The sequence below is a fragment of the Heterocephalus glaber genome, unplaced genomic scaffold, assembly GCF_053883595.1.
Source record: "Heterocephalus glaber isolate CG9 unplaced genomic scaffold, H.glaber_assembly_v1.0 deba00001594, whole genome shotgun sequence".
Taxonomy (NCBI): domain Eukaryota; kingdom Metazoa; phylum Chordata; class Mammalia; order Rodentia; family Bathyergidae; genus Heterocephalus; species Heterocephalus glaber.
The window spans coordinates 13888745-13901253 of record NW_028258369.1 but is presented as its reverse complement, the minus strand read 5'-3'; positions in this window follow the sequence as shown (position 1 = coordinate 13901253).

Below are 12509 nucleotides of genomic sequence, written 5' to 3'. Positions count from 1 at the left end.
GTTGCAGCTACAATTTATCTTCGTTAGTAGGTATTTTTGCTCCCTGAGAGGAAATTTTAATCTTCCATAGAGGCAGAAGGATTTAGGAGGGAGGAAATATGTCAAGCTGTCCACGAAAAGAAAAGAAAAAGAACCAGAGAAACCAATTCAAACATTGAGGAGAGGAGACTATGAATAGTACTGGGCTCAGTTGTCATCTGTAGGAAATCTTTTGGGACCCTTTCTCCATGACTAACCCTGTGTACTGTCCTTACCTACCATCCCCTTGCCCTCCTATTTACTGATGTCTCCATGTTCTACTGGCTGTCCTCTCCAGAAATCAAGAGCCCCACCAAACAACCAGTCTTACTGCGAAATCTCAAAACTAGAGCATTAAATGTAGAGATGCTCCCATGCTGCCTGGAGCCCTTCAGAGCTGTCTCCCCCCACCCCCACTCTGGAGAGTTCCAAGTGGGTGCTGTCTGGGCACATGGTGCCCACTGACCTGCAGCTTCCAAATACCAGCACCCATCTTTATGTGTCCCCAGACCCCAGCCAGAGTATTCCAGAAATCTCGGAAAGAAATACACAGAGACACAGAATTCGGGTAAAATAATAAAATTTCTACTTGCAAGCAAGTGGGACGGCCAGAAACCGGTCTGGTTAGTGTCTGCACACCCCTTTGTTCAGCATTTCCTTTTTATATCCTTTTTAGCCATTATCTCATCCCTAGTGGTCTTTGATGTGTAAATACAATTCCAGTTCCTATTTACAAGTCACAGACACAAGATAGGCACATATACATTGTAAATTCACCCAGCCATTGCAACTTTGTTAGGTTAATGAAGTTACTGGTTAAAGAGTCAGATAACTGTCACCTTAAAGTCACCTTAAACAACAAGAGTTACGGGAAAAGCGAATCTTAAAGGAATACATTACTTATTTTGCTTCTACAACTACCTTAATATTCAATCTACTAAGTTATCTAAAACTTTTCCCTATCAGGGGAGATGTCACTCCAGTGGACAATGAGCCCAGTGCCCACCTGGCCTCCACCACTGCGGCTCCTCACAGTAGGTTCATTCACCCTTGAAGTAGACCTCACATGGCTACCTGTGGAAACTCCCTCTTCCACAGGATGACAAAAAGATGACCAGGTACTCATTTATTCACAGTTTTGCTTCCCAAAATTTCAGTTATCCACAGTCAGCAATAGCCCAAAAATATTAAATGAAAATTACAGGAAGAAGGAGCACCTAAATTTTAAATTGCAGGTCTTCTGGGTAGCCTGATGAAGTCTTGTGCCATCCCACCCCATCCCACTTCGGATGTGAATCACCCTTTTCTAGCTTATCCACAGTGTGTCCAGCTTCTTAGTCACTAAGTAGCCATCTTGGTTACCAGATCATCAGTCTCAGGATCTTGGCACTTGTGTTCAAGTGAGACAGTCAGAAGTCACACGAGGCCACATCACAATGCCTACATCACTCCCCTGGCTTGATGTCCTCACATAGGATTGATGTCCAACACAAGGGTGAGGACTACACAGTAAGATATTTTGAGAGAGAGAGACCACATTCATGTCACTTTCATGCCAGTATATTATTGTAGTTGTCCTATTTTATTATTAGCTATCATGACTATTAATCATGAAATGTCAACCTTAGTGGATTAAGAAACACCTAGCAAGTTAGCAAAGTACGATTCTGGCATGTCTGTGGATGACTGGCATGTAGGCCAGCAAGCTGGAGGAGAAAGACCCACCTTGGATGTGGGTGCCACCAACCAATAAGCTTGGAGCATGGGTAGACCAAAAAGGGGGGTAGAAAAGGAAGTGTCCCCGTTTTGCAAGACCTCCAGTCTTCACCACCGCCCATGGACATTGTTCTCCAATTTCTTCAGCCTCCCAACACAAACTCGCACTTCTCGATACTCCAGGAAGTTCCAGGCCTTTGACCTTGGGCAGGGGCTGAGTCCTTAGTCCCTCTTGTTCTGCGGCTTCTAGCTTCTTGGGCAGAGCAGCCATTGGAGCGTCCAGCTCTCCAGTGAGCAGACAGGCAATGTGGACCCTTCCCTCTCTGATCCCCTTGTGTAAATATACATATACTTTCTACTGCTTCTTTTCCTCTAGAAAACCCCAACTAATATAGCTATTATTAATCTCTTACTGTTCCTAACCTATGCATTAAACTTTATCATAGGCATTCATGTATAAGAAAAAACACAGTACATGTAGGGTTCAATACTATCTGTGGTTTCAGGTATCTGCAGGGGTCATGGAACTTATCCCCCATGCATAAAGGGGGACGACTGTATGAAGTATTTTGGATACCACCTCTGATTGAAAGCATGATCACACTTTCATTTTCTCTGGCTTTTTTTCTTCATTGTATATAATACTGTTCTGCCTGTTTTTTCAAGGAAACACACATTCTCATTTGCTCTCTCCAACATGAAGAGTCCACATGAACTTTCTGAGCTAGCTGATTTAACAGAAGAATCTGAAATTGCTTCCAATCTCCCTGAATGTCTTCCCTATGCTAGCATTTCAAGTACCATAAGATAAATAAGGGCAGAAATCTGTCTCCCTCTCCCCAAAAGAGGAAAGAAAAGGATACGTAAGCAATTTGGCTCTCTGAGTTCTCTTTTATTGTTCTCCCCTCAAATTCTGTTGGCTACAATACTGTGAAGAAAAGGTCTGTTTTATTAAATATAGTAATAGATAAAATTAAATGACATAAGCAATAAGCTATCAAATGTTCAAATAGGACCAAACTAGTTTTGTTAGTGTGACAACTAGTCTTAATTGTCAATATGATTGACTTCAGAACTGCCCAAGGGATTAGTAAAGCACACTTCTGAGTATGTCTGGGTGGGTCATGGAGACATGACCTTGAGGATAATATCTGGTCTCTGGCTCCTTTCTCTCTGGTTCTTTCCTGACTCGCTGCTTCCTGGCTGCCGTGACTTGAGCAGCTTTCCCCTGCCACACTCTTCCACCATGATGTTCCTGCCTCAAAGCGAACCAACCATGGACTGGATCTTCTGAGACCATGAGCCAAAATAAACCTCTCCTGTAAGTTGTGTCAGGTATTTTGTCCCAGGAAAGGGAAAACTGACAGATAGTTTGCCACACAGAATACAGCAACTATTTGTATGTTTGTGTAACCATTTCTTTCCAGAATTTTCTCTCTGATTGGATATATTGGTTGTCATAGACTATGGCTAAATATTATCATCTTTGCCCACCCTATTTTGCCCTGAAGAGAGCTTATTCTAAGAATGTGGTTTAATAAAATGCAAAATAGTTCAGGATTATATATATAATAGCAGAAATGCTTTTATTTGGATTATTTCCAACCCATTACTTTGTGCTATTCCTGGCGATCTCTACACTTTCTTCTTTTTAAATTCTTTGATTTTGATTAAGGCTTTCTTATTTCTACCAAATGGGAAACTATATATTCCATTCTTTTAGTAATTCTAGAACAAAAGATGGACCATAGAAAGATTATTTTCTGATCAGGTCAACTCTTCTCTTATGTTGCTTTGGTTCAGTATTTTTGTTTTGCCTTGTTTCTATTTTCATGATTTACCATTTTTTATCATTATTTCACATTTTCTATATTTTAGACTTGCCCATCTGCTTACCAGTTTTTATCAACACTCTTTCTTGCATCTTACAACTTGTATTCAATTTACTTCTTTTGAAATTTTTAATGTTTTTTACTTCTAATTGTCATGTACTAATTGTAAATATTCATGGGGTAGAGTCTGACAGTTTAATGCCTGTATACTGTCTTAGTTACATTTCTTGTTGCTGGGACAAAATACCCAACACCTCCAAGTTAAAGGAGGAAAGGTTTATTATAGCTCACAGTTTGTAGAGGTTTCAGTCCACAGTCAGCTGGCTGTAAGGCAGGGTAGCATGGCAGAGGGGCATCACAGAGGAGAAAGAGTCCATGGCAGGGCAGGCAATCAGGCACCCAGCCTGCTTTCGATCTTTCCATTTACATTCTGTCCAGCCTGTAAGCTTATTGATTGGGGCCACCTACACCCAGAGTTGGGCTTCCCATTATCCACACACAGAGCTATGCTAAACCAATCAGTGGACTAATCCTTAATCCATATCTATACAACCCTTAATCCACATTCACACACCTTATACTCAGCCACCTTCCAAAAGTCCCATCTATGAGTGCGTGAGGCTTTGGGGAGACATCTAGATAGAAGCCGTAACATATACAATAAGTAAGGATCAGATCAGGATAACTAGCTCATCCAGCACCTCAGACATTTCTCGTTTCTTTACATTGGAGACATTCAAGCTCCTATTACTTATTTCAAAATATCCAATTAGTTGTTGCCAACCACAGTTCTCTTACTGTGCTATAGCATATTGGAAGTCATCCCTTCTCTCCAGCTGCACTCCTGCAGCCAACGACCATCCTCTCCCCACCACACACACTCTTCTTACTTCTGTGAGATCAATGTTGCTGCCACCATGTACAAGGATTCATTACTTCCCACTGGAGTAGGTACTTTATAGCTCTTTCCGCAAAAGTGTATGAGTAGAAGATTTGCAATTTTGTTTCTCTGAAAAGGTCTTTCTTTGACCTGCATCCATCAGTGATAATATGGTTGTGTATAAATCTCATTGATCATAATTTTACTTCAAAGTGACAAAGAGTCCACTGTACTCTGGCTTTTTGTTGTTGTTGCAATTGAAACAGTTGCTCTCATTTTAATTGTCGTTCTTCTATATGTAATCTGGATTTTTTTCTCTTTAGTTCCTTTTAAACTTTTATTTCATTTTCCATTTGACCACTGTGTGTCCTAGTATGGATTTTTTTTTTTTAGTTATTTTACCCAGATTTAATTCTGGAAAATGTTTGACCATTGTCTCTTTGAATATCACATCATTCTCATTCTCTCTCTCTCTCTCATTTCTTTTTCAGCAACCTGTCCTAGGTATATAGTTTAGAAGTCTTCTTTCGATTTCCAGTCTCTTTTAACTGTTTTTTTTTAATGTATTTGCATACACATTTTTTTTTGAGACAGGATCTCACTATGTAGCCCAGGCTGGCCTTGAAGTCACGGAGATCCCCCTGCCTCAGCCTCCCAAATGCTGGGATTACAGGCATGTGCTTAACTGTTCTTTCATGTGTTCCACTTCAACTCTCTAGAAAATGTATTCAGAACTATATTTTAGATAACTGGTTCTCTCTTCAGCAATTTTCTAAAGTCCACCGATAGGACCAGGGATTTAGCTCAGTGCACCACGCCTGCCTTGCAAGCACAAGGTCCTGAGTTCGATCCCCGGTACCACAAAAAAAATTTGAGATTAAAGTCCACCAAGATATATTTTTTTAATTTATTTTTTAGTTATTTCCTGCGTTGATGCTTATAAATTGATTATGGCAAGTAGCTTTACTGCTAGTATTTAGAACCCTTAGGAAATGATGATTCCAGAGATGTCTTCCAGGTGTAGGTCTTCATTTTACCACTTATCTTATGTTTTCTTCTTATGCTTTTATTTCTTTATATCTTAGGTTATTCTAAAGTCATTTTTTGGACTTTTTTTTGTGACAGGATCATGCTGTGTAGTTCAGGTTGGCCTTGAACTCTATGTAGTCTAGGCTGGCTTCCAAATTGCAGTGATCCTCCTGCCTCAGCATCCTGCATGTTGTGATTACAAGCATGCACTACCAGGCCCAGCTAAAGTCACAGATTTTTTAGTATTTATCCAATAATTCTGTAATCTCAACTTCTTGGAGTTCTAATTTTGTTGCAAGTTGTGTCTTCTAACTCTTGCCCTTCATGGATTTCCACTACTTTGTTTGTTTTGAAGTATGAGCTCATGTTCAGTGGTATTTTTCATCTATGTGAATAATATGTTACTTGTATTGAAGGCGTGATCCTCCTGAGAATTTTTTCTAGGAGCCCCAATATATTACCAGCCTGGGCCATATTTCTTCTCTGTTTCTTCAGTTGGAGAATCTCTTTAATACAGGTAATAGAAATTCAAGATCCAAACTACACAATGACATGCCCGTGGTTACAAGCTCTCAAGAAAATGTGTTTCCCCATGAGAGAAAAACAAAATAGACTAATTTCCTTATCATCTCCCATGAGAATTAATAATGATAGATTATTTCATGATAAACTTGCATTGAGCACTGAAAGCTTCGGCTTGCCTGTTACTCTTGAGGTGGAGGCATGAGTTGGCTTCTCTTTATTTTTGCCTCCCCCTCACCCAGGTTTCCTTTACTTTCTTTCTTTCTTTTTCTTTTTTTTTTTTTGGTACCAAGGATTGAACTCGGGTCCTTGCGCTTGCGCATCAGGTGGCAAAACCATTGAGCTAAATCCCGGGCCCTTCCTTTACTTTCTTATAAATTCAACTGTATGTTTCAAATGAAGCTAGTTGTATATTATTCAGCCCCTCTGGTTGTTTTGTACTAGGAGGGCTGTCTGATCATCTCATTTGCCATTGTATCATGAGTAAGTCTTTATAGTTACAATTGGGTTTAATTACAATGTTTGTCTGAAGAAGAAAACAAAATTTACTTACATTGGTTTTGTCCAAACAATTTTTCACTGCCTTCAAGAGATTGACATGGGCACAGTGGCACACAACTATAATCCCAGCTGCTCCAGAGGCTAAGGCAAGGTGATCAACATTGGAGGCCAGCTTAGGCAATTTAGAGAGACCTTGTCTTGAAATAAAATGGCCAAATATGAGAAACCCAAATTATAAATAAAGAGCAAAATGATAGATAGAGAATAGCAAGTAGGGAGATAGATCTTTCTCATATGGGAAGGGTATCAAGAGATGGAGAAGAGGGAGGGGAGGGAAAGGGCATGAAAAAGGAATGAAGATGTGTTATGGAATGCACTAACTCCACACAAGGAGTGTAAACATTATGTCCTGCAAACATGGACTAATAAAAATAAAAATGAATGGCTGGGGGTGTAACTCAGTGGTAAATTCTTGCCTAGTGATAGTCTATAACTAGCTCTCTGGCTAAGTTAGGTAGAAATATTGGCAGTCAGACAGCCCTCAAAGTCAGTGTAGAGGATGAGAACACATCGAAGCTGTGGCTGGAAGAACATCTGAAGAAGGTTAAAGTCACAATGGCCAGATTTGCATACTTTCCTAAGGGATGAACAGAAGCTTGAGATTATTAGTAGCACCCTTTTGGGATTTCCCATATAGATAGACCATTATCTCACTGGGGGTGGGGCATCCTCTTCCACCTGCTAAGACTAAGACTACTAGGACTAAAACTACTAAAACTAAGAAGATTTAAAACTAAGACTACAGGGCCAGGGATTTAGCTCAGTGGTGCCACTGCCTGCCTCAAAAGTGCAAGATCCCGAGTTCGATCCCCAATACCAAAAAAAAAAAAACTAAGACTACAGATCATTGACCAAGATTAATGATGTCATCCATATGCCCTTGTTACTATTGGGTCAATATTACCTAAGCAACTATACTTATAATCTTATTGGCTGATTATAGTTTTTACCCAAGTTATACCCACCCCTCATGACTTTGCTCTATAAAACTTCCTTTGAGAAGTGGGCTGGTTGGTGAGCCATTTGGGACCCCTCTCATTTCTCAGGAGCTATTCTTATTCCCGACTCTTATTCCCCATTCCTATTCCCCAATAAATTTTCCTGCTCTTTACCTCTGTTGTTCCTTAGAATTCATTCTTCAGCTTCAGAGAACATAGATTCAGCATATCTGACATCTAGTAGGTTTGGGAGTTACATCTATTCCCCCTATATCACTATGACATGTAAGGCCTTGGGGTCCATGCCCAGTGCCAAGCAAAAAGTGAGCCTTGCATCTAGGAGAAAGTCAAGAGCAGGCACCAAGTTAGTCAATTGTGTAAGACACTAGCAACCTGGAAAAATCATCCTATTAATCTGATATAATTAAAGCTTTGGTTCTTCTGGTTATTTTAACTCAACATATAATATGCTAAAATATGTAGCTTTCTGACACTCAAATAACAGCATAATTACCTTAAAAATACATAAAAATTATTCCTGAGCAGTTTTTATCTAGTACAACTTTCAAGCTATTGCTTCTCCTAGACAGTAATTTTGCTGTGATCTTGATTTGCTCTTCATCTATAATTAGTCTCTATCTTTTGGAGGGTTTTTTCTCTTTTTTCTTCCTTTTTTGCTTTTTTTGTTTGTTTGCTTGCTTTTTGAGGCAGGGTCTCACTATGTAGTTCAGGCTGGCCTTGAACTCACTACATACCCAATCTGGTCTCAAATTCTCAGTAATCCTCCTGTCTCAGCCTCTCAAGTGCTGGGATTACAAGAACGCATCAGCATTTCCAGCTTCTTCATCTACAATTAACAGGAAAAACAACACTCCAAAAATTGGAATCTTTGTTGCAATCATTGCCCAGTGACTTACTAAAGGCCTGGCATTTTATTCATGCGTACAGAATAGGGATGACAAAAGCTAAACAGGGGCTGGGGGTGCAGCTCAGTGGTAGAGTGCTTTGCTCAACATGCAGGAGGCCCCAGGTTCTAGTCTCAGCACTACAAAAAAAGGAGGGAAAAAAAGCCAAATAACTTCTGGCTGCAAGAACTCAGATAATAATGACATAAGCAGAAATATTAATGAGGCAATCACACATGTTATTTTCCTGTTGTTCGTCACCCCCCACCCGTTTAATTACTTGCCTTGCCTAGTGGGTTCATTCTTTTGGAGTTCATGTAGTTGTAGTCCTTGTTATCTCTTTCTAGAATATCCTCCAAAATATTTTGGAGTTCTGTTTTCATGGTCATGAATTTCTTCAGATGCTCTTTATCATGGAAAAGTATCTTATTTCTCCATCGATTTTGAAAGATAGTTTTGCAGGGTACATCAGTCTGGGTCGGAGGTTGTTTTCCTTTAGGGCTTGAAATACTTCACTTCTCCTTGACTTGACGGTTTGTGTTGAGAAGCCTGCTGTTATTCTAAAGAGCTTTCCTTTATAGGTGATTTGTTTCTTTTATCTCACAGCTTTTTTTCTAACAGCTTTTAATATCCTGTTCTTGTGTTGAATTTCTGGAATCTTGACTATTATGTGCCTTAGGAGTTTTTTTTTATCATGGCTAATTGAAATTCTATATGCCTCACTTATCTGTATGTTGAATTCTTTTTTCATGCTTGGGAAGTTTTCTGCTATTACTTCTGTAACAGGTTTTTTATGTCGTTTGTACTATATCCTGCTTTTTCATTGACTCTGATCAATCTGTTATTCTTCTTTGCATCATGTAGCAGCTGTTGGATTGATTTTTTTATGGTCCCTTGCTATTTTTAAGGAATATTTCTTTTCATGATCACTAACTGCAATCCTGTCTGCTAGATATGATATTTTGTCTTCACATTGGCTCATTCTGCTGCATATACTTTCAGTGGAATTTTTAATCTCCTGGATATCTGTTTGAATCTGATTCATGAATTCCATTTCTTTATGTTGGGCATTCATGGTTAAAATCATTTTCCTAAGCTCCTGTATGTTTTTATCTGTATCTGCTCTAGAATCACTAACCAGTCTTTCATTGTGGTCACTATCCCTGTAGTTATCTGAAAAACTATTTCTGCTTCAATTTTTTTCTAGAGCCTCATTCATTTGCTTTGTTACTTCCTCTGTTACCACTTCAGAGCGTCCAGGTGGGTGGGTTTCAAATTGTTCCACCTCACTGCCCCCTGGGTTTGCCTTTGGTGAGCTGGAACTTTGGGGTTGCATCTTGCTTAAATGTCTTCTCATTTTTCTTTCTTCCTTTCTGTCCTTCTTTTTTAGTTATTTCCTGCATTGATGCTTATAAATTGCTTATGGCAAGTAGTATTTAGAACCCTTAGGAAATGACTACTTCTCAGAGAAGTCTTCCAGGAATAGCTAGCTTTTGAGTTTTGAGTCTGTTGCATGATTCTACCTCTCGACCAGGCATGGTGTCACACACCTGTAATCCCAGCACTCAGGAGGCTGAGGCAGGTGGATTGCCATGAGTTTGAGGCCAGCCTGGGCTACACTGTGAGTTTAAGGCCAGCCTGAAATACATAACAAGGCCCTGCCTCAAAAAAAATCCTACCTTTTCAATTTATTGGGGGTGAAAAGTTGCTGCCTATTTGGCCTAGGCCCCTGGTTCTTTGACACTGGCCTATAGTATTTTTTTATGACTCTTAGGAAATCTCAGTCTTGGCATATCAGGAAGAACAACTGATTAGAACAGTTATGTCACCTTGGCTAAAATAATACAATCAGCAATAACAATAGCATCAAACATAGCCTAGAAAATGACAAACTGTGGTAACTATTAATTTGCCACCTTTAACCATCTGAACTAGATTTCTGGTTATACAACAAAAGCTAAAACAAACCAGAAAATTGTATACAGTAAATATGCCCCCAGTACAGTGATTTTACCCTCAGGAGAGAAAATTTAAAAGAGGTTATGGGAGGGGGGACAGAGAAATAGAAGAAGAGAAAGAGATTAGAAGCAAAGCTGGAGAACAAAGGAAGATTATCAAACTTTGGGAAACTGGTGAAGAAGACAGGAGGGAAAGAGAGAAGGAAAAAATAAAAACAAGAAAAGAACAGAAGAACAACAAAAACACTAGACATAATGTTCATACTTATATAAAAACAAGGACAATCAAGAAAAAAAATGAAACAAAAAAAAGAAGAAAAATTTTGTAAAATGTCCACTTCAAGGTGTATCTCTGCAGTTACTGGTAGATAAGTTGGGCACACAGAGCCTAGATCCATGTTGATTAATCCCAACAAGCCAGCCATAGATTTATGGTGGGGTAGTAGATAATCCCAGCAATCCTGTACCTTTAGTTCTGAAGCTCTGGCTGGTTTTTGGCTGTGAGGCTGGAACCCAATTTGTTCAGCCTGCAACAATACATGTGCCTCTTGCCAGCTTGAACTTGGCTCTCTGCAGGCTTGAAATTGGCTCCTTGACCTCCTGACAACTTGAACTCAGTTCCACCTCACCCTGATGGAGCCAGCCCACAGCTGCTTTGAGTTCCAAGCTCAGTTAGCCCCTCTCCAAGATGACTTCCAGCCAGTCGCCCTCTCCTGGGGGATGTCTGAACCTGAATAACTCACTGGCCACTGCAGTCTGCTGCATCCACTACTCCATTCCACTGGTGCATTTCTCTGTGGAGGCCTCTAGGGTTGCCAATAGTAACTGTGCATCTGCAGATTTTACCTGCCATTCTCATGCAGTGAGTCAGGACTCAGGGAGAAAACACTGCTTGCTACCTCCTTCTTCTTCACTGAAGCCTCTCTCCTCACTCTCCCCACAAGCTTTAATTCTCACTTCAGATCCTTGCTGGGTCCCAGACACCCACTTTCCTCCTTCTTCTCTTCCTCGCATTGCTATATTCCAGCATCTGCACACCAAATCACAGAGAAGCTTGATGACCCAAACAAAAACCCTCTTACACACTGAGCTACAAACTTTTGCTGCAGTAGCTTGATTCCCACCCAAATACAGGTATAAAAAGCCTTCCAACCTTGGGGACCAGTTTTACGGTTTTGACACTCTCTACTCAAACTCAAATGATGTTCACATACTTGAGATTCCTTTTCCCCCTCTAGTAGTACCAATAGTATTTTTAAGAGCTGCCATTTGTTGGGCAAATACTATGTAACTGATATAATAATAAAGACTTCTGCCTCAGTGAATCCTCACAAAATCTATGCTCTGCCGCTGTTTTCTGTTCAGAGTGAGGAGAGGGCTCAGAAAGGTGAACTTACTTGCCCCATCAGGGTGTCACCTAGGGTCTCCTCACTTCTTAGTATATGTGCTGCCGAAGCAAGCACAAATAGTGTTTTGTTTTTGTTTGTTTGTTTTTTGGTACTGGGGATTGAACTCTGGTCTTTGGGCTTGCATAGCAGGCGGCGAAACCACTGAGCTACATCCCTGGCCCTCTCCTCACTTCTTAACTCTGCTGCCGTGTTGGCTCACACCCTGGCCCTACTCAGACACTTGACAGACACTCCACAAGGAATAGATGTTCTGAATAAAGATTGAAATTGACCTTGATTACCACACAAGGCCAAAGGAAAAAAAAAGAACCAGCCTTGTTCTCAAAATGAAGATTTCGTTAGACATAAAAGCTCTCATTCACTCAACAAATAGTCATCAAATACCTATTGTGTCCCAGACTTTTCTGATTATTAAATTTAAATTGAAAATTATGCTACTCACTGGATAACACAGTACTATAAAGGAGAATGAAAAGGAAGGAAATATAATTTAGAATATTCTCCTTAAGCATAGCAGGAACCTCAGTTTGAGCCTAAATTTTATTCACCACAGAAATCAGGTATATTCAGAGGCTTCCGCAGTGGAGCAGGGGTTCTCGGAAATTTATTAAAATGTCCCTTAAAGGAACTCATCCCAAGGAAGGCGCTCCAGAAGGAAAAACTGGGGCACTAAACAAGGGACAGAACAGAGAGGGTGATGGCTCTTCTAACCATCTGGGTCTGCGATGAAGTCCAGAGCCA